This window comes from Triticum aestivum, chromosome 4D (assembly GCF_018294505.1).
Source record: "Triticum aestivum cultivar Chinese Spring chromosome 4D, IWGSC CS RefSeq v2.1, whole genome shotgun sequence".
In the NCBI taxonomy this organism is placed as follows: domain Eukaryota; kingdom Viridiplantae; phylum Streptophyta; class Magnoliopsida; order Poales; family Poaceae; genus Triticum; species Triticum aestivum.
This window is the reverse complement of record NC_057805.1, coordinates 90,541,159-90,563,482: the sequence shown is the minus strand read 5'-3', so window position 1 is coordinate 90,563,482 and position 22,324 is coordinate 90,541,159.

The window sequence follows — 22,324 nt, the reverse complement described above, 5'->3', positions numbered from 1 at the left end:
TTAATAGGTTAGTCCCAAAAATAATATAAACTGTATAATAAAGCCCATAAAACATCCAAAACAGAATATAATATAGCATGGAACAATAAAAAATTATAGATTCGTTGGAGACGTATCACGGGCTGTGGCCCGTCTAGCCCAGGCTATTATTTTTTCAAGGTGATAATGGCTAGCCTAGCTATACTTCTTTTGCGGAATACCCAACCCAGGTCAACTTGTTATTCTCCGCCCCGCATTAGGCTTGCCAAGAAAATGGGCATTAAGAAATAATAAATGGGCTGTAATTATAAAAATTGGGCGGTAAATATAAAAAAATGCACCGAACAGGTTACTAGTTTCAAAATTACTATTTTTGGATCTATTTTTTTTAATTTCACTACTTGTTGCACGCACAAAATTTCATTGGATATTTACCTAATACAAATCTATTTTTAAATTATATTTAGTCTGACTCGAAATTTTGGGATAAAAAATATTTCGAATCCCGTCAAAATGTGGGAATTTTTTTTGATTTTTTTGAGCGGTTGGTTGAGATTATTAACCGTTGTCCTGGCTAGAAAATGGGCTATAATTTTAACAAACAGTAAATGGGCTGCAGTAAATTCCATTAGAATTCAAAATGGGTTGTACATTATAACAAATCACAAATGGGCTATATGTTCTCTGCCACGGATGTGATGGTCACTTGTGGGCCTACTAAGTTGAGGCGTACGCAAGGCTTTGTCAACTTATAGTCAACACACGATTCTAGCAGGAGTGGTCATTGGATGTCCATCCAACGGCTGTGGTGCTTCTTCAATCTCGGATATTCATGCTTCAGCCGCCCAAACCACCGCCGGCAGTACCGCCTGCTACCGCCTCCCATGGCCGGCTGTGCTGCCTCGCTGGCCTCACCGGACCACCCTACTTCCATCGCCGTCCAGGCCATTCCTCTACTCACCAACACCTCATGTTATTCTCCAGCAATGACAGCATCACACCGCAGCCGAACCAGTGAACCCTCGTACTCCCCTCTGCATCGGCATCCACTGTTGTGTCTTCGCCGGCTCCGGGTCGTTAGGCCTCGCCATCGTCTACCATGTTGGTTCTCTCGGCATGGTCAACTTTGTCAAGAAACGACAGCCATCGTAAGAGGCATGTACATGGAGTGGCTGATAGTAGGGACCCACATGGCCCATGGCCGCTCATAAGCAAGTCCCTCCTTATTATGCGAAAACAAATGATTTCTCCCCCTAACAGGTTTGACCCACCAGCTACATCTTCGCACGCAAGGGAGTGCTTCCTTTATTACGCGGAAAAAAGATACCTCTCCCTGACAGCTAGGACCCACCAGCTTTATTATGATCCATTTCACGAAAATATAGATTGTACCAAAGATGCTAAATTGTTTTCTTTTTATTCTAACTCGAAACATATTACGAGCAAAAAAATGATTCCCTCTGCTAGCTAGGACCCACCAGATTTGGAGGCTGACTTGTGGGCCTACTAAGTTGACGCGTACACAGGGGTTTCTCAACTTAGTCAAAACAATTCTAGCTGCAGTGACCGTTGGATGTTAAATCAACGGCCGTGCTGCATCTTCCACCTCCAGTCTTCTTGCTCCAGCCGCCCAAACCAGCACCCACCGTACCGCCTGCTCCAGCCTCCCGTGGCAGGCTGTGCTGCCGTTCAAGCCTCACCGCCCAACCATACTACCACTGGCCAGGCCTTCCCTCTACTCACCCACACTCCCTGTTATTCTCCGGCGACGGAAACCTTACACCGTAGTTGAACCAGTAAACCCTGGTACTCCCCTTCACGTGGGCATCCACCTGCCTCGCCTTCTCTTGCTCCACGTCGTTCCCTTCCTAGGCCTCCCCGTCTTCCACAGCCTTGATACTCTTGGTGCATCATGGTCAATGAGGTCAACGAACGACAGCCACTGGAAGAGGACTTTGGGCGGTAAGGCTGACAGCTGGACCCACCAGCTACATCTTCGAACACAAGGAAGTGCCTCCTTATTACTCGCAAAATAAAAATGATTCCTCCCCCTGACAGCTGGGACCCGCTAGCTATATCTTCGCATGCAAGTAAGTGCGTCCTTATCCTCCCTGATAGCTGGGACCCACCCGGTCGAAGCGTACGTAGTGTTGTCTGTCTGGTCACGAACGTGTACGTACATACTGGTCGATCGGTCTCTCTGCAACGATGAACGGTGGCCAAGCAAGCAGCGGCACGTGTCGTAGTAGAGCCCCCGACGTAGAAGTTCAGGCAGTCCCTTCTAAACTATGTACACGTACGTACAACCACATGCCAAAAAATAAGGCCACATACGTACATATGGGCAGGGTCTCGAACGCCTACTCGCGCATACGTACGACCAGGGCTCGTGTACATGGAGAGGCAGCGGACGGCAGCAACTGTGTCATGTTCATTGGCAGCCAACTGGCTGGGCCAGAACGGAGAAACTGCGTCACGTTCATCGGGAGGCAGCGGAACGCGTCGTGTTCATCAGGAGCCAATCGGCTTGGACGAAACAGCCGAAACGGGGCCTGGTGTACCATAGAACGAAGGAAACGGCCTTTTGTTTGACCGCCTACGGTCAAAATGGGACCCGGTTCATGGAGAGGGGTCTGGCGTACCACAAAACAGAGGAAATAGACTTCTGTTTGACCGCCTACGGTCGAAACGGGCTCCTGTTGATCGGGAGGCATGTGGCGTACCGCAAAACAGAGGAAACTGACTTATGTTGGAGCGCCTACGGTCAAAACGAGGTCATGTTCATCAGGAGGGGTCTGGCGTACCACAAAACGGGACTCCACGGACTACTGTTCATCCACCGTCTACTACCTCGCTCCAGCCTCCACGGGCTACTGTTCATCCACCATCGACTTCCTCCAGCCTCCACCTGCTACTATTCATCCACCGCATCTTCTTCCTGCCTCCACCAGGTACTATTCATCCACGGGCTACTGTTCATCCAACCTCCACTGGCTACTACTGTTTAACCAGCCCTCCACGGGGTCCTGTCCATCCACCCCCAACTAGCTCGGGCGTGGCGGCCTCCTCGGGGTCCTGTTCATCCAACCCCCAACAACGGTCATTGTTCATCAAGAGGCAGGTTCGATCGGCTTTAATTAGCAGCAGTAGCGAAGGAATCACTCGGGTTCAGTTACTAGCGAAGGAATTGCTCGGTTTCAGTTAACAGCCAAGGGATTGATCGCTCGGGTTCAGTAAGGTAGCTAGTTCAATCGTTCGGGCTCAGTAAGCGAACGCCTCGCTCGGGTTCAGTTAGAGCCCAATGCCTCGCACACATGCGCGTGTACCTATACGAGAGAAACGCACAAACCTCCATGCATCGCCCGGCCCCGACCACCCATCGTAACCGGGAACTCACCGAAATTTCCCTCACCCTCGCTTCTACCATGATTTTTTCCGTCATGGACGGCCCAAAGAATGTCATGCAGGTGCGTCCCTGGCCCGCCCAGGACGAAAATCTCATTTTTTTTCATGATTTTTTGTCATAGAAGTAGGAGCCCACCACATTATGATGATACGTGGTTTTGTCACAATTATCGTCATAAAAGTGTCATAACCATGAAGATTTTTTTCGTTCGGGCCATAATGTCATGGATGTGACTTCTTTTCGTAGTCAGTCCAAATGCCACGAAACTTTTTGGAGATTTTTTCTGGGAGGAAGACACCCAGGAAGCTTTTGGAGGGACAAGAGGATGCTCGTGGGGCACACTAGGCACCAGGGCGTGCCAGGGGCCTCAAGCACGCCCTAGTGGGTAGTGGGGCCCACGGACACCCCCTTGACCTACCTCTGCCTCTATAAATACTCTAAAATCCCCAAAACCCTAGGGGAGTCGACGAAATACTTTTTCCGCCGCCGCAAGTTCCAGAACCATGAGACCCAATCTAGAGGCCTTTTCGGCACTCTGTTTGGGAACCGCCTATGATTTAGCTAGCATGAAAGATATTCCTAATTCTCGGTCGTTTTCGTTGACAAGAAAAGAATGCCTCTCAAAACAATTTTATCTCTCAATTTAAGCCTTGAGCTCTGCCACCTCTACAAATCTCTACTTCCCTCTATGAAGAGCCTATCTATTTACTTTTATGCAATTTTGGTTTTATGGACTCTCCATCTTCTCTTATAAAGCACCAACTAGGGAACATTATTATCATACTTGTTCATTGGATGTAACTAATATTTGAGTGTGTTTCATGAATGGACCAATGACTGAGCATAATGGGCTAGGGATAACTTTCTTTAGCGTTGATATTTTGAAAGACATGGCTACTTGTTGATATGCTTGAGTATGGATGTCCTCATGTCAATTGTAAACTATTGCTTTGAATCATCTAAAGTCCAAATGTCCATGCTACAAAAGAAAAGAACATGTGATGAATATGATAGGCAAGATTCCACATAAAAATTCTGGTTTTATCATTTACCTCCTCGAGGACGAGCAGGAATTAAGCTTGGGGATGCTGATATGTCTCCAACATATCTATATTTTTTGATTATTTCATATTGTTATATGATCAATCTTGGATGGTTTATATACATTTACTAGCAACTTCATATCATTTTTTGGGACTAACCTGTTGACATAGTGCCCAGTGCCAGTTGCTACTTTTTGCTTGTATTTTACTTTGCAGAATATGAATACCAAACGAAGTCCAAATGCCACGAAACTTTTTGGAGATTTTTTTCTGGCAGGAAGACACCCAGGAAGCTTCTAGAGGGCATGAGAGGACGCTCGTGGGGCCCACTAGGCACCAGGGCACGCCAGGGCATCCGGCGCTCCTGGTGGGTAGTGGGGCCCATGGGCACCCCCTTGACCTACCTTCGCCTCTATAAATACTCTAAAATCCCCAAAACCCTGGGGGAATCGACGAAATGTTTTTTTCTGCCGCCTCAAGTTCAAGAACCACGAGATCCAATCTAGAGGCCTTTTTCGGCACTCTTTTGGAGGGGGCAACGATCACGGAGGGGTTCTTCATCATCCTTGCTGCCCCTCCGATGATGCGTGAGTAGTATACCACAGACCTACCGGTCCATAGTTAGTAGCTAGATGGCCTCTTATCTCCTTTTGATCTTCAATTCAATGTTATCCACGATGTTCGTGGAGATCTATTTGATGTAACTCTTTTTTGCGGTGTGTTTTTTGGGATCCGATGAATTGTGTGTTTATGATCAGTTCTATCCGTGAATATTACTTGTGTCTTTGCTGAACTCTTTTATGCATGATTGTTATAGCATCGTATTTCTTCTCTGATTTTTTGATTTGGTTTGGCCAACTAGATTGATTTATCTTGCAATGGGAAGAGGTGCTTTGTGATGGGCTCGATCTTGCGGTGCTCAATATTATTGACAGAAAGAGACATGACACACATGTATCGTTGCTATTAAAGGTAACAAGATGGGGTTTATTCATAAGCGAGTTTATCTTGTCTACATGATGTCATCGTTCTTATTGCATTACTCCGTTTTACCATGAACTTAATACACTAGATGCATGCTGGAAAGCGGTCGACGTGTGGAGTAATAGTAGTAGATGCAGAATCATTTTGGTCTACTAATCTTGGACGTGATGCCTATATACATGATCATTGCCTTGGATATCATCATAATTATTCGCTTTTCTATCAATTGCCCAACAGTAATTTGTTTACACACCATATGCTATTTTCTCGAGAGAAGTCTCTAGTGAAAACTATGACCCCTGATGACCCACAAGTAGAGGGGATAGATCATAGTCCTTTTGATAAGGAAGAGTGTCGAACCCAACGAGGAGCAGAAGGAAATGACAAGTAGTTTTCAGCAAGGTATTCTCTGCAGGCACTGAAATTATAAGTAACGAGTAGTTTGATAGCAAGATAATTTGTAACGAGCAAGTAACGGTAACGGTAACAAGAGTGCAGCATGGTAGCCCAATCCTTTTGAGGCAAAGTACAGGCCAAAACGGTCTCTTATGATAAGCAAGGCGTTCTTGAGGGTACACAGGAATTTCATCTAGTCACTTTCATCATGTTGGTTTGATTTGTGTTCGCTACTTTGATAATTTGATATCTGGGTGGACCGGTGCTTAGGTGCCATTCTTACTTGAACAAACCTCCTACTTATGATTAACCCCCTCGCAAGCATCCGCAACTACGAGAAAAGTATTAAGGTAAAATCTAACCATAACATTAAACTTTTGGATCCAAATTAGTCTGTTGCGAAGTAGCGCATAAACTAGGGTTTAAGCTTCTGTCACTCTCGCGACCCATCATCTAATAACTACTCCACGATGCATTCCCTTAAGACTGAATATGGTGAAGTCCCATGTAGTCGACGTTCACATGACAACACTAAGGGAATCACAACATACATACCATCCAAATATCGAACACATATCAAGTTCACATGATTACTTGCAACATGATTTCTCCCGTGACCTCAAGAGAAAAAGTAACTACTCGAAATGATAATCATGCTCAAGATCAGAGGGATATTAAATAGCATAATGGATCTGAACATATAATCTTCCACAAAATAAACCATGTAGTAATGAACTACAAGATGTAATCAACACTACTAGTCACCCACAAGCACCAATCTAAGGTACTGGTACAAAGATTGAACACAAGAGATGAACTAGGGTTTGAGAGGAGATGGTACTCTTGAATATGTTGATGGAAATTGCCCTACCAAAGATGGGAGAGTTGTTGGTGATGATGATGACGTGATTTCCCCCTCCGGGAGGGAAGTTCCCCCGGCGGAATTGCTCCACCGGAGGGCAAAAGTGCTCCTGCCCAAGTTTCGCCTCGAGACGGCGGCACTTCGTCCCGGAAGTCCTCTCCTTATTTTTTCTAGGTCAAAATGACTTATACACCAGAAGAGGGGCACCGGAGGTGGGCCGAGGAGGGCACAACCCACCAGGGCGCGCCTGGGCTCCCTGGCGTGCCCAGGTGGGTTGTGCCCACCTGGTGGACCCCTCTGGTAGTTATTTGCTCCAATAATTCTTATATATTCCATAAAAAATCTCCGTGAAGTTTCAGCTCATTTGGAGTTGTGCAGAATAGGTAGCATGACGTAGCTTTTTCAGGTCCAGAATTCCAGCTGCCGGTATTCTCCTTCCTTGTGTGAACCTTGCATATTATGAGAGAAAGGTATTAGAATTACTCCAAAAAGCATTATTATGCATAAATAAAAATGTAAATAACAGTAGGAAAAAATGATGCAAAATGGACGTATCAACCCCCCCAAGCTTAGGCCTTGCTTGTCCACAAGCGAAAACCAAAATTGAAAAACATGTCCACATGCTTAGAGAGAGAGGTGTCGATAAAAACAAAATACGGACATAGAAGCATCATGTATATTATTACAATAGCAACAAACTTTAACATAAAACTTTATCATAGAAATTTTATCATATAACTTCTCATGAATAAGTAACAATTCACTACAACATCGAAGTATACAGCATAAACTCTATTGAAAACCAACAAACTATGTTCTCAGTCAACTTTGCAACTACAATTCATCATCTTTTCAGGAAGGGTCATGTATCAGAGCCTTTAGGCAATTCCACATACTCAACCATCATATAATCTTCTATGATTGCTAACACCCACCGCATAGACATGAGCAAAAAGTTTCAACCGGACACATAGAAAGATAGGGGTTTATAGTTCCGCCTCCCAACATATTCACCTCAAGGGTGATGTCAACAATAATAACTCCTGCCCCCTCATATTCAACTAGATATATGTGCCTAGATCTTTCCTCACCACATGGTGCTTGCCAAAAGAGAAAATAAAAAGGAATAGAGAGAAAAATACTTTGACTCTTGCATAAAACTAAATACATAAAAGTAAAAGATAGGCCCTTTGCAGAGGGAAGTAGAGGTTGCCATGTGCTTTTTGGTTGTATGCTCAATCTCTTAGTGCAAAAGAAAGTCATGTTATATTGCGCCTTATGATAGCGACCTTTATTATGCAGTCTATCACTTTTATTCTTTGCCATCACAAGTTCGTACAATGCTCAATTTAATCTTACACTAAATGATCCAACACCTTTAGAAGCAATTTATTTCGCCTTATTGCACTGATGGCAACTTATTTGAAGGATCTTACTCAATCCATAGGTAGGTATGGTGTACTCTCGAAACAAGATTTGGGTTTAAGGGTTTTTTGGATGCACAATTAGTATCTCTACTTAGTGCAGAGTTTTTGGCTAGAAAAGATGAGGGACAAGCACCACATGTTAAATGATCTATGACAATATAACTTCTATGTGAATATGAACAAACATAAATCATTACATTGTCTTCCTATCCAACGTCAACAATTTTGGCATATAATAATTTGATGGGGGCTCAAAATCATAAAAGATGTCCAAGATAGTATATTTGCATGTGAATCTTTTGTTCCCTTATTAATTCTTTCATGAATTGCATCATTGACCAATGCTATGTTTGTCAATCTCCAATAAATTTTTCTACTTATACTCTTCCTTATGTGATGTCATTACTTACCATAAGATTAGCATGTGATCTTTTTCATTCATTTCCTTTCTTTTTACTGAACATGAAAGTAAAGAAGACAAAACTCACATTAAATTTTATTATATATCTCGCACACGATTACAAGGATAGATCACTAAGCAAACACTCGAAAAGAAAGGATCGGACTAAACTTTTATTCAACTAAAGCAAAAGATAACTGAGGATCGAACTAAGATAAGTAAAGGCAAAAGATAATGGAGGTGATACGATACCGGGCACCTCCCCCAAGCTTGGCACAAGCCAAGGGGAGTGCCCATACCCGATACTCAAGTTTCCTTTGGTGATGAACAAGGAGGTGGTGATAATGAAGTAGTATCAATCTTATCATCAGGTTTCCATGGCAAGGGCTCACGGTCATAAGAGGAGGAGTGAGTCTTGTAGGTCCTGCAACTGGCAGCCAAACTCATAGCTTTAAACCTTGCCTCATATTCAAAGACTTGGTTTTGGAGATCATAGATCTAGCTTTGGAGAAAGTTGATATACTCATTGAAGGTGAAGACGATGTCCTTCATAGACTTGCCATCCACCTTGATATCATGGGTGTAGTCCACGATCATGAGGTGATTGGCATCGAGTCCATGTTCCACCATCCCCTTGCACCGGAAGACCTCCTACTCCATAGCTTCAAGCCTAGCCTCCATGGTTCCCGTCCCTTTGGGGCCTTGCACATCGCGGATGTGGAGCACCCCCTCATGCATCTCGATAGCTTGAGGGTGTTGCATCACCTCCCGCAAATATGGGTTAATGATGTTCTCGAAGAACTTGTCCTTGGAGGAGCTCGAAGCGGCCATGGTGAAATAGATCTATCAGGAAAACAGCGAGAAAAGAAGAACAGAAGATTTCTCCGTGATATGGTGGTCAATAGGTTCGGGGGGTATATAAAGATTTTTTAACTTGGGAAGGAAGCAAATGGAAGAAAAACAGAGTCCGAAAGGTACCCGAGGTGGGCACAACCCACCTGGGCTGTTTCTTATTTTCCTAATTTTTAATATATTCCAAAACTGACAGAAAATAATTTTACAGATTTTTCGGAGTCCGTTTACTTACCGTATCACGTACCTCCTCTTTTTTTCATGATTCTGGAGTGTTCCTGAAGGTTTCCTTTATGTGTTCTTCCGGTGTCATAGTTTGGATAATATTGCTTTCAACATTAATGGGCGTACCTGAGATATAATGTTTTATTCTTTGCCCATTGACAACCTTCGGGTTAGTACCTTTAGCATTATTTATTTTGATGGCTCCAGATCGATAAACCTCCTCGATAACATAGGGTCCTTCCCATTTGGAGAGGAGTTTTCCTACAAAGAATCTGAAACGTGAGTTGTACAAAAGAACATATTCTCCAACTTTGAATTCATGCTTTTGGATTCTTTTATCATGCCACCTTTTAACTTTTTCTTTAAATAACTTGGCATTTTCATAAGCTTGGGTTCTCCATTCATCTAGTGAGCTGATATCAAATAACCTCTTTTCACCAGCAAATTTGAAATCATAGTTGAGTTCTTTAATTGCCCAATATGCTTTATGTTCTAACTCAAGAGGAAAATGACAAGCTTTTCCATAAACCATTTTATATGGAGACATACCCATAGGATTTTTATATGCTGTTCTGTAAGCCCAAAGTGCATCATCTAATTTCTCAGACCAATTCTTTCGGGACCTATTGATTTTTTTTTGTAAAATTAATTTTATTTCTCTATTGCTAAGTTCAACTTGACCACTAGACCGAGGATGATAGGGGGATGAAACTCCATGGTTAACATCATACTTAGCAAGCATTTTACGGAAAGCACCATGAATAAAGTGTGAACCACCATCAGTCATTAAATATCTAGGGACTCCAAACCTTGGGAAAATAACTTCCTTAAGCATTTTAATAGAGGTGTTGTGATCAGCGCTAATGGTTGGAATAGCTTCTACCCACCTAGTAACACAATCAACAGCAACAAAATATGAGTATACCCATTAGAGGAAGGAAAAGGTCCCATGTAATCAAAATCCCAGACATCAAATGGTTCAACACCTAGTGAATAATTCATAGGCATATCTTGACGCTTACCAATATTACCAATGCTTTGACATTCATCCCATGATAAAACAAACTTGCGGGCATCCTTGAAGAGAGTAGGCCAATAAAAACCAGATTGCAATACTGATACGTCTCCAACGTATCTATAATTTTTTATTGTTCCACGCTGTTATATTATCAATCTTGGATGTTTTATAATCATTTTATAGTAATTTTATATCATTTTATATCTTTTTTGGTACTAACCTATTGACATAGTGCCAAGTGCCAGTTCCTATTTTTCCATGTTTTTTACATCGCAAAAAATAATACCAGACGGAGTCCAAATGCCACGAACTCCACGGAGAATTTCTATGGGCCGGAAGGAACACAACGGGCCCTGGCTGCGCCTGGGGGGTGCCCAGAGGGGGCACAACCCACCAGGGCGCGCCAGGAGGCCCAAACGCGCCCTGGTGGGTTGTGCCCACCTCGGTTGCCCCCTCGGACCGCCTCTTTGCACTACAAATACCCCAACATTCCAGAAACACTAGGGGAGTTGACGAAATACTCATCCAGCCGCCGCAGAGTCCAGAACCACCAGATCCAATCTAGACACCATCTCGGATGGGGTTCACCACCTCCATTGGTGCCTCTCCGATGATGCGTGAGTATTTCTTTGTAGACCTTCAGGTCCATAGTTAGTAGCTAGATGGCTTTCTCTCTCTCGCTGAATTCTCAATACAATGGTCTCTTGGAGATCCATATGATGTAAATCTTTTGCGGTGTGTTTGTTGGGATCGATGAACTTTGAGTTTATGATCAGATCTATCTTTTTATATCCATGAAAGTATTTGAGTTTCTTTGTTCTCTTCTATGCATGATGTCTTATAGCCTCGTATTTCTTCTCTGATATTTGGGTTTTGTTTGGCCAACTTGATCTATGTATCTTGCAATGGGAAGAGGTGCTTTCTAGTGGGTTTGATCTTACGGTGCTTGATCCCAGTGAGAGAAAGGGAACGACACATATGTATCGTTGCTACTAAGGATAAAATGATGGGGTCTACCTTTACATAGATAGATCTTGTCTACATCATATCATCATTCTTATTGCATTACTCCGTTTCTCCATGAACTTAATACACTAGATGCATGCTGGATAGTGGTCGATGTGTGGAGTAATAGTAGTAGATGCAGGCAGGAGTCGGTCTACTAATCTTGGACGTGATGCCTATATAATGATCATTGCCTGGATATCGTCATAATTATTTGAAGTTCTATCAATTGCCCAACAGTAATTTGTTCACCCATCGTTTGCTATTTTTCTTGAGAGAAGCCACTAGTGAAACCTACGGCCCCCAGGTCCTTCTTCTCATATATTTGCCTTTGCGATCTACTTTTCTCTTGCTTTTATTTTCAGATCTATTAAACCAAAAATACAAAAATACCTTTCTGCGTTCTATTTATATTTATTTTATTTGCGATCTATCTATCAATCTACTACAAAATTATCTCATGTCCGTTTGCCTATCTTGATGCGCCGTACCCCAAAAGGGATTGACAACCCCTTTAACACGTCGGGTTGTGAGGATTTGTTATCTGTGTGCAAGGGATGTTTACTTTGTGTTGCTTGGTTCTCCTACTGGTTCAATAACATTGGTTTCATATCTGAGGGAAATACCTACCGCCGCTGTGCTGCATCATCCCTTCCTCTTTGGGGAAATACCGAAGTAGCTTCAAGCGACATCGAAAGGAATTTCTGGCGCCGTTGCCGGGGTGGATCTTCACCATATACCAGGTTCCTAATCACAAATCTCATCTCCTTGCAATTTACATTATTTGCCATTTGCCTCTCGTTTTCCTCTCCCCCACTTCACAAAAATTTGCCGTTCTACTCGCCTCTCTTTTTCTGTTTGCTGTTTTCTTGCCGGGTCTGTTTTTCAGTGCAATCTTGTTGTGTGGTCATCATGACTCAAGAGAACACCAAGTTATGTGATTTATCAAATACCAACAACAATGATTTTATTGGCACTCCGCTTGCTCCTCCCGCCACTCGTGCAGAGACTTGTGATATTAATACTGCTTTGCTGAATCTTATTATGAAAGATCAAATTTCCGGTACTCCTAATGAGGATGTCGCGTCCCATCTTAATACCTTTGTGGAATTATGCGATATGCAAAAGAAAAAATATGTGGACAATGATGTGGTTAAGATGAAATTATTTCCGTTTTCCTTGCGTGATTCTACAAAAATTTGGTTCTCTTCTTTGCCTCGCAATCGCATCGATTCTTGGAATAAGTGCAAAGATGCTTTTATCACTAAGTATTTTCCTCCCGCAAAAATTATTTCCCTTAGAACCCAGATCATGAATTTCAAGCAACTGGAACATGAGCATGTTGCACAGTCTTGGGAAAGGATGAAAATGATGCTAAGGAATTGCCCAACTTATGGGTTATATCTTTGGATGATCATACAAATTTTTTATGCGGGATTGAATTTTGTTTCTCATAATCTTTTAGATTCCGCCGCGCGTGCTACTTTTATGGAAGTTACTTTGGGTGAAGCCACCAAATTGCTTGATAATATCATGGCAAATTATTCACAATGGCATACCGAAAGGGCTCCTACTAGTAAAAAAGTTAATTCGGTTGAAAGAAATTTCTTCTTTGAGGGAAAGAGTTGATACTCTTATGAAATTGGTTGCTAGTAAAAGTTCTCCTATTGATTTTAATGATACGCCTTTCTCTACTTTGATTGAGCAAAATAGTGATGCCATAGATGTGAATTTTATTTCTCGAAACCGTTTCAATAACAATGCTTATGGAGGTAATTTTAATCCTAGGCCTTTTCCTAGTAATTCCTCTAATAATTATGGTAATTGCTTTGGAAATCAATCTTATAATAATAATAGGAACACCTCTGATCTTGAGAATAATATTAAAGAATTTATCAATACACAAAAAGTTTTCAACACTTCCATAGAAGAAAAGTTGAGTAAGATTGATGATTTGTCTAGAAGTGTTGATAGAATTGCTCATGACGTGGAAAATCTCAAGATAAAAAAAATTTGTGCCTAAATTAGATGAGTCAATTAAAGCTCTTTATGTTTCTATGGATGAAAGTAAGAAAACAACCGCTATGCTTAGAGCTAAAAGAGATCTTTTAGAAAAAGCTTTTTCTAGTGATTTCTTTCGTAAAAGTGATGAAGATCTTAAAATGATTGGTGTTCCTTCTATTCATTCTTTGTTTAGTAAATTTAAGATTGATGAAAAGGGACTGGAGAAGAGTCATCTTTAGGTAGAAGGCGTCCCGATATTTCGGAGGGTGAAAATCTTTTTCACAAAATTGATGAAAGTGGGTCTGGAGAGGTCAAAACTTTAACTAGTGATGTGCCCACTCTTTTGGATTACAAAGACTTTAATTATGATAGTTGCTCTTTGATTGATTGTATTTCTTTGTTGCAATCCATGATAAATTCACCCCATGCTTATGAACAAAACAAAGCTTTTACTAAACATATTGTTGATGCTATGATGAAAGATTTTGAAGAAAAAATGGAATTAGAAGTATCAATTCCTAGAAAATTGCATGATGAATGGGAATCTACTATCAATGTCAAGATTATGTATTATGATTGTTTTGCTTTGTGTGACTTGGGTGCTAGTGTTTCTACAATTCCAAAATCTTTATGTGATGTTCTTGATCTTACTAATCTTGAAGAATGTTCTTCGAATTTGCACTTGGCGGATTCTACTATTAAAAAGCCTATGGGAAAAATTAATGATGTTCTTATTATTGCAAATAGGAATTATGTGCCCATAGATTTTATTGTTCTTGATATTGATTGCAATCCGTCTTGTCCAATTATTCCTGGTAGACCGTTTTTACGCACTATCGATGCCGTGATTGATATGAAAGAAGGCAATATTAAGTTCCAATTTCCTTTGAGGAAGGGTATGGAACACTTCCCTAGAACAAGAATTAAGCCACCTTATGAATCAATCATGAAGCCATCTTATGGATCTCAAACCAAAGATGACAAAACTTAGATCCTTGCTTTATGCCTAGCTAAGGGCGTAAAACTGTAGCGCTTGCTGGGAGGCAACCTAATGAATAAATTTTATTTTTTATTTTTGCTTTACATTCTTGAGTGTTAGCACAGTTATTCTACTATTATGATTGTGTTTTTTGTGTTTTAATTAGTGTTTGTGCCAAGTAGAACCGATAGGATCTTCTTGGGTGATAGTTGTTTGATCTTGCTGAAAAAGACAGAAACTTTATGCTCACGAAAACAATTCACATTGTTTTATCAGAAAGAGATTTTTCCCTGATTCTTTTTGCAGAAGATTAATATAAAAATTACCTAGGTCTTCCTATTTTTTCAGAAATTTTGGAGTTCCAGAAGTTTTCGAAAAGGTCAGATTGCTATAGACTGTTCTATTTTGACAGATTCTGTTTTCTTTGTGTTGTGTGCTTATTTTGATGGCTCTATGGTTTTCTTTGATGAGTTTTTGCCATATAAAAGTTGGAATACAGTAGATATATTACAAAAACAAAATATGAATTGGTTTTATACAGTACTTATAGTAGTGGTTTGCTTTCTTATACTAACGGATCTCACGAAGGTTTTGTTGAGTTTTGTGCGATTGAAGTTTTCAAGTTTTGGGTTATCTTATGATGGATGAAGGAAGGATGGAAGAGCCTAAGCTTGGGAATTCCCCGACATCACAAGATATTATCCAAAAATGAGCAACCAACTAAGCTTGGGGATGCCCCCCGAGTGGCATCCCCGCTTTCTTCCAACGATCATCGGTATTCTACTCGAAACTATATTTTTATTCGTCACATGATATGTGTTTTGCTTGGAGCGTCTTGTATGATATGAGTCTTTGCTTGTTTTATTTTGTGTTTTAAGTCTTGGTCCCTTGATGGACACACCTATTTGGGAGAGCCAAAATTATGTCATGACTTGTTAAAATTGCTCTCTATGCTTCACTTAAATTTTTATGAGCAATGGACTTGCTCTAGTGCTTCACTTATATCTTTTTGAGCACGGTGTGCTTAGTATTTTTGAGGAAATGCTCTCTTGCTTCACTTAGATTTATTTTAGAGTTAGTAATATTTTTAAGAAATTCTCTCTTGCTTAACTTAAATTATTTTGAGAGAAAGAAGAAAAAGGAAAAAATTATGCTCTTGATCTTCACTTATATTTGTTTGATCTTATGAAAAGCAACACATGAAAATTTGTCCCAAAGTGATAAATATCCAAGAAGGATATAATGAAAACTTTCATGAAGATCATTGCACAAAATAAACTTGATTCTTAGTAATAGTTTTGAGATATGATGATGTGATATGTGAGTTATGTTGATGAGTAATTATGCTTTAGTAAGAATATTGGTGTTAAGGTTTGTGATTCCCTATGCAAGTACGAAAGTCAATAGTCATGCAATTAAATTATATCCTACTTGTGGTGAATTATTCTGTGTTAATTATGCTTAATGCTTGCTTATGAGATTATTCGTTTCTTGGTTGGTCGCTTCTCAATCTTTTTGCTAGCCTTAATTTTGCACCAAGTATGATCTCTACTTGAGCATCCAAAATCCTTTAAACCAGTTTTGCCACATGAGTCCACTATATCTACCTATATGCGGTATTATTTTGCCATTCTAAGCAAATTTGCATGTGCCATCTCTAATTTTCGAAATAAACTTATCTTTTGTGTGTTTGTTTCGCTCGCGGAGCGGTGAGGGGTGGCTAATATTTTCCGTGCTAGATGTGTTATTCTCACGATGATTGTTTATTCACTTGTCATTGCACAAGAGTAAGGCAAAGGTAATAGGGATGCCCAGTCCCAAAATGCAAAAAGTGAATTTACTTTATGTTGTCAAATAATAAATTCCTTGGTAAGTGTTGGTATGGGGGGCACCCGTGGATACGGTTAGCCATGGAAAGTGAAAGTATGTGTCGGTGTACAAAAGTAGGGGCCTTTCTGTACCCCTTTACTTGTGCACGGGCAGTCATAGCCACACCTGTGGCCATACTTGGTAGGGCAGAGGAAGGAAAGGCACAAAACTGCCACGGCAGTACTCAAGCCGGAGGCACAAAGAGCAAAGGGGCAAGATGGGTTCCACCCCGGCAACGCCCTTGCCGGGGACAACCTATACTGCTCCAGAAAGAGCCTTGCCGGGGCGACTTACCCAACACCAACAAGACCGCCACCCTAAGCCTGAGAGTTCCGAACCATCGACAACGTCACGACCAAGACTCGAGAGCGCCTGCGTGGTGGCATGCAGATCTTTGTGAAGACCAAAGGCCTGCAAATCTAGATAAGAACCAGAAGACGAAGACCCCCGGCAAGATCCTTGCCGGGGACAAGACGAAGACCCCCGGCAAGATCCTTGCCGGGGACAGACACGAGACCCCAGCAAGGCCCTTGCCGGGGGTATCTACGATGCCACGGCCGGGCCCGCACCTGCCAAGATTTCACTGCCCCATGGCCGTTCCGACGCAGCAACCAGCCTGCCAACTAGGTGCGCACCTACGTGGCAGCATGCAACTTCTAGGCCAACTAAGCAAGCACACCTGCGTGGTGGCATGCAGATCTTCGTGAAGACCCTGTCACCGCCCCAGCACAGCAGCTAGCTGATAATCCCCAAGTGCAGGGAATCATCATAGCAATTCCCAATGGTGGAAGTGATAAGTATGGAGTGTCGAACCCACAAGGAGCTAAAGGTAAGATCAATATTCTCTCAAGTCCTATCTGCCACTGATACGACTCTACGTACACCGAACGTTTGCTTCCAACTAGAAACGAGAAATAAAACTACGTTGTGGGTATGAAGAGGATAACTTTGTATGGTATCGGAGAGCTAACATATAAAAGTAGGTGTTGTTATCATAAAGTTAGAATATATTACTAAATATTATAAATAGCGAGTGTGGAATAATGATGGGTCGGTGTGCGGAATTATCCTAGGCAATCGTTAACAAGACCGGTAGTCGTCATTGCAATTTCATATGAGGGAGAGGCATAAACTAACATACTTTCTCTTCTTGGATCATATGCACTTATGATAGGAACTCTAGCAAGCATCCGCAACTACTAAAGATCATTAAGGTAAAACCCAACCATAGCATTAAAGCATCAAGTCCCCTTTATCCCATACGCAACAACCCCCTTACTCGGCTTTATGCTTCTGTCACTCAAGCAACCCACTATAAGTGAATCGTGAACGTATTGCAACACCCTACAGCGGGAATCCCTCAAGCTTGCGTGACACGGAGGGCACAATAGGACAACACCAAAATAAAACATACAACTCATACCAATCTAGATCATCAATCAACCCAAAGACAAAGGATATCTACTCAAAACATCATAGGATGTCAACACATCATTGGATCATAATACGTCGCCTTGAAGCCAAGTCCGAGGGCGCCTTGGGCCCGGGGGCTACTGTCGGCGTTCTTGGAACGGGGGTCCCCAGACTTGGCTGCCTGCGGCCCGCGGCGTGGTGCCACCGGCAGCCCAGTACGGCCCGTCTTCACCGGCAAATGCTCAAGACCCTCGCGAGGGGCCAAGCCTCGCGAGGCGGACGACGCAAGACCTCCTCGGGAGCGGCCTCACCAAACTGGCTCGCGAGGGGCGAAGAGATTAGGGCAAGGCGAACCTCGTGAGGTTCCCATGACGCAAGCCATGACGACCAAGGCCAGGCGGGCGCCAGCGTGCACAGTGTCCTCGTTCCCTCTTTGGTGCTAAGGAGGCAAGCGCAGGCGAGGAGTACCGAGACGTCGGGCAAAGGTTTCCATATCGGTGCAACAAGACCAAGACCAGCAGGACGGCAGGACGAAGGTCACCGTGGAGCCCAAGACAGTGCCACCGCCAGAGCCTTTGGCAGGCGAAGACCACGTTTAGTCAGGATAGCTTGTACTAGCTGCCCCCCTTCGAATTGGCCGTTGTGGCATCCCTTCCCGCTCAATATTTGGGAAGAGTGAGGGAGTCCTGGACTAAGGGGTCCTCGGGCGTCCGGCCTGTTAGCCATGGCCGGACTGATGGGCTGCGAGGATACGAAGACTGAAGAATGCACCCGTGTCCGGATGGGACTCTCCTTGGCGTGGAAGGCAAGCTTGTCGGCCGAATATTTAGATTCCTTTCTTTGTAACCGGCCTTGTGTAACCCTAAATCCTCCCGGTGTCTATATAAACCGGAGGACTTAGTCCGGCAATGGGGATACTCATTACCATAGTCATACAGGCTAGACTTCTAGGCTTTAGCCATTATGATCTCATGGTAGATCAACTCTTGTAATACTCATATCCATCAAGATCAATCAAGAAGGAAGTAGGGTATTACCTCCATAGAGAGGGCCCGAACCTGGGTAAACACCATGTCCGCTATCTCCTGTTACCATCGACCTTAGACACACAGTACGGGACCCCCTACCCGAGATCCACCGGTTTTGACACCGACATTGGTGCTTTCATTGAGAGTTCCACTGTGCCGTCGACGAAAGGTTTGATGGCCCCTTCAATCGTCAACAACAATGCTATCCCAGGGGAAACCTTCCCCCCGGACAGATCTTCGTTTTCGGCGGCTTCACACTGCAGGCCAACTCGCTTGGCCACCTGGAGTAGATCGACAACTACGCCCCTGGCCATCAGGTCAGATTTGGGAGCTTGAATTACGTCGCGGACATCCGGGGAGATTTGATTTTAGCCGGATTCGAAACCGCGGCGACTGCTCCTAGTCACCCCGACGAACATGACCTAAATCTGTCATCGGGCCGCATCCAGGAGATTACTCCTGTAACTGCTCTGGCCGTAGATCCGGAGCATATTGCGCCGTCCAAGGATGGGAGGCTCAACCCCACCGCGGAGGCCGCAGATTCCATGGCATTGGAGCCGAACATAGACCTAAAGTCACACGACGTCTTTGTCACCAGAACTCTGGACTCGTCTCTGGTCATAAATTCTGAGCCATGCGCATCCGCAGACGCCGAACTGGATCGCTTATCGATCTTTGAGTTTAGCGCCGCAGACATCTTCCAGCATTCGCCCTTGGGCGATGTGCTAAATTCGTTAAGAAATCTGTCCTTGGCGGGGGACTCACATCTGAATTATGTCCGGTTCGAGCTGGAGGCTGACGATGGGGGAGAATTTCACCTCCCACCCACCACCCACTTCATAGCCACTGTCGAAGACTTAACCGACATGCTCGACTATGACTCCAAAGACATCGACGGTATGGATGACGATGCCGAAGACGAGGAGGCCCAAAACCCGCCGTTCACCAGACGATGGACGACCACTTCCTCACATGATGTCTACATGGTAGATACGCCGAAAAATAATAGAGGCGATGACAAGGAAAACCCAGCGAAGGAGGACCCTCCTAAAACACAACCAAAGCACCGGCGTCAGCGGCGCCGCTCTAAATCCCGCAGCAGCAGGGATAGCCACACCAACACAGGAGACGACAACACTTCGGATGGTGCCGAAGACACAAAAGAACCCGATGAAGAAACTGTCGAACGAGACAATCGGGAATCAGGGCATCCCAGCCCTGACGAACAGGCCATAGAAGAAGACTCGAAGGACTGTAGTTACCATCCGCCCTCTGAGGAGGAGGTGAGCCTCGGCAACGAAGACTTCATCGTGCCTGAGGAGCCCCTGGAGCAGGAGCGCTTTAAGCTTCAGCTAATAGCCACTGCGAGGAGCCTGAAAAAGAAGCAGCAGCAGCTTCAAGCTGAACAAGACCTGCTCAATGACAGATGGACCGACGTCCTGGCAGCCGAGGAATACGGCCTTGAATGCCCAGCCAAAAGTTACCCAAGCGCAGATTACTACCTTAGTTCGACGATGAGGCGCCAGATCCTGCACCAGCATCATGCAACACGGCTGATCGGCCACCGCACGGTTGGGATAAAACTTCAACCCGAGCCGAAAACCAGACTGTCCCTTCCCGCCGCAAAGGCAGGGATAAGACAGTTCGGGGCAATACATATGACCTCTGCCAAGACCTGGACAGTAGAGCGGATCATACAAGATCGATCTACGGATTGCAAGGACGTGCCTTAATGCGCGGGGACAGCTATCTATTCGGGCGTGACAAACCTAGTCACGCCCGAGCCGAAAACCGTAGACAGACTCGACCAGAGCTACGTCGCGATGTGGCCCGATATAGAGGCGCCGCACACCCTCTTTGCTTCACTGACGAAGTAATGGACCACGAATTCCAAGAAGGGTTCAAACCCGTAAACATTGAATCATACGATGGAACAACCGACCCCGTGGTATGGATTGAGGATTTTATTCTCCACATCCACATGGCCCGCGAGGATGATCTTCACGCCATCAAATACCTCCCACTAAAACTTAAAGGGCCAGCCCGGCACTTGCTAAATAGTCTGCCGGAGAATTCTATTGGCATCTGGGAGGACCTGGAAGAAGCTTTTCTCGACAACTTCCAAGGTACATATGTTCGGCCGCCAGACGCCGATGACTTAAGTCACATAGTTCAACAGCCCGGGGAATCGGCCAGGAAGTTCTAGACTAGGTTCCTAACTAAAAAGAACTAGATCATCGACTGTCTGGATGCCGAAGCCTTAGCGGCCTTTAAACATAGCATCCGCGATGAATGGCTCGCCCGCCACCTCGGCCAAGAAAAGCCAAAATCTATGGCAGCCCTCACAGCACTCATGATCCACTTTTGTGCGCGTGAGGATAGTTGGTTGGCTCGCAGCAAAAACACAGCTAGTGAGGCAGGCCCCTCCGAGGTTAAGAACAACAACGGAAAGCTTCGACGTAACAGACACAAACGCCGAAGCAATGGTGATAATACCGACGACACTACAGCCAACGCCGGATTCAGTGGCTCAAAATCCAACCAGCGGAAGAAACCATACAAGAGAAACAATCAGGGACCATCCAGCCTAGATCGCATACTCGATCACCCGTGCCAGATACATGGCACCCCGGAAAAACCAGCCAACCATACCAACAGAGACTGTTGGGTTTTTTAAACAGGCAGGCAAATTAAACGCCGAGAACAGGGAAAAGGGATCACAAAGCGAGGACGACGACGAGGAGCCCCGGCAACCGAACACAGGGGGACAGAAGAAGTTTCCCCCTCAAGTGAAAACAGTAAACATGATATATGTGACACACATCCCCAAAAGGGAGCGCAAACGCGCATTAAGGGACGTCTACGCAATAGAGCCAGTCACCCCAAAATTCAATCCATGGTCATCATTTCCGATCACCTTTGATCGTCGGGACCACCCGACCAGTATCCGTCATGGCGGTTAAGCCGCACTAGTCCTCGACCCAATCATTGATGGATTCCACCTCACGCGAGTCCTCATGGACGGTGGTAGCAGCTTCAATCTGCTCTATCAAGACACAATGCGCAAAATGGGCACTAATCCATCAAGGATCAAGCCCACAAAGACTACCTTCAAAGGAGTCATACCAAGTGTAGAGGCCCGCTGTACGGGCTCAATCACACTAGAGGTTGTCTTCGGATCCCCCGACAACTTCTGAAGCGAAGAGTTAATCTTCGACATCGTCCCATTCCACAGTGGCTATCACGCACTGCTCGGACGGACTGCATTTGCTCGGTTCAACGCGGTGCCGCACTATGCTTACCTTAAGCTCAAGATGCCCGGTCCACGCGGCATCATAACGGTCAACGGAAACACAGAACGGTCCCTCCATACAGAGGAGCGCACCGCCGCCCTAGCAATAGAAGTACAAAGCGGCCTTCTCAAGCAGAACCGT